Genomic DNA, 1,745 nt, shown 5'->3' with positions numbered 1-1,745 from the left:
GCTTTTATCTTGTATTTAAACCCCCTAGCCAGTCCTAAATGGACCGTCCGTTATAGTTTCCAACTACATATAGACGTAAAACGAATCAATCAATCAATCAATCATTAAAAGGGTACTTGAATTCGCTCAACAAACAAAAAGGTTCCAAAATAGAGACGACCTCATCTAGTAAAACCCGTCTTATTCCTATTCTTCTACCTTTCCTTTATTTTATCTCCGTTCCCCTTCTGCTTATACTCTATTAGATTGAAACACTAATATAAATTCCTAGCGTATTTCCTTTAAATAGTCTATAGCCTGCATATCGCTCAGGGCGATGGGTCAGGGTAAATAAATACAACTCAACTCAACTCAACTCAATCAATCAATCAACATCTTAAAGAATCGAATCGCTCAACCAAAAGCCAGATCCGAACTTACTAACCAAGGCCCGACCCGGGCCAATACTACCAGCAAAAGAAGGCGCACAGCACACACAACACCTTATCGTAGTAGCAAAGCCTGCACCGCCTTAGCGCGGCCGTAAGGCTAGGCTCCATCACAATAGCGTCCACGCCCACTAGACGCAAATTCTCTCACCGGTGGTCAAAGCGCAGACTTGGCACAGCGTCTAAACTATAGCTTCAAACCCTAGTACCGAATCACGTATACGACGCCAGTTAACGTCTACTCTACTAAGCACAACTAGAATCACCCGGTCCTAATCAGCTGCTCCGCACAAGAATACAAGAGAGAGACGCCACGAGGCGAGCCGCAGGCTCAACCAGGATATAGAAGACGAAGTTCACGTGATCTCTATATAAGACGGCAGCTCCAACAGCCATACCACACAGTCTACACCAGCAACCCCTTAAGCCAAGACTAACGCAAACAATGAAACACTAGCCCTACTAGTATCCCAACAGCAAGAGGTTATCCAACTCCTCCAAAAGGAAAGAGCCGAGGCCAAGAAGGAACACTAAGATCTTACCACAATAGTTCAAAACCTAGCTAAGCAAGTTGAAAAACTCGAAAGCAAGCTTCAGTCTCAGGCCGTAACAAACCAAAGCCAACCCCCAACCTAGGCAACAGTTACAGCCCACGGTATACCTCAAACACCACCAGCGCACAACAGATAATCGGGCAATAACCCTACGACAATACTCATCGACGTCCCACCAACAGGCCCCGACTAGACCTCAGCTAACGGCTTCACCCGAAACCTACCTACTCCAACAGCAGTAAACCTCATATCCGAGGCACTTAAGAGCCAGGAACCAACCAAGCAAACAGAGGTTCTAGGAGCAAAAGCAACAAGACGAGGATACCTCATCCGCTTTAAAACCGGGGAAGCCAAACAGTTAGCCATCCAGAACCAGGAATAGACTGTAGTATTAGGAAAAGACATAAAGATCAACCGCCTAAGGTTTAGAGTAGTAGTCCACCGTACTCCAACAGGCGAAGTCTAGATAGAAGAAAAGAAAGAAGCGATCCAAAAGATTACCCGTGAAAACAAGCTTCTAGATATAAACTTAAAGATTGAAGATATAGCCTAGATGAAAAAGAAAGACACCCCGCTCGGCCACTACGCGTCCCTAGGTATCTAGTTTAACACCGAAGAAGCAGCCCAGAATGCAGTCCAGAACGGACTTCTCTTTAGCCAGGAAATCGCCAACCGTGTCGAATTCTACCGCATAGAAAGAAAGCGATGCTATAGATGCCAGGGGTTCGGACACCTCGCCTAGAACTACAAGGAAAAAGAAAGA

The sequence above is a fragment of the Aplosporella prunicola genome (assembly GCF_010093885.1).
Source record: "Aplosporella prunicola CBS 121167 unplaced genomic scaffold K452scaffold_30, whole genome shotgun sequence".
Classification (NCBI taxonomy): Eukaryota; Fungi; Ascomycota; class Dothideomycetes; order Botryosphaeriales; family Aplosporellaceae; genus Aplosporella; species Aplosporella prunicola.
This window is presented reverse-complemented; position numbering follows the sequence as displayed.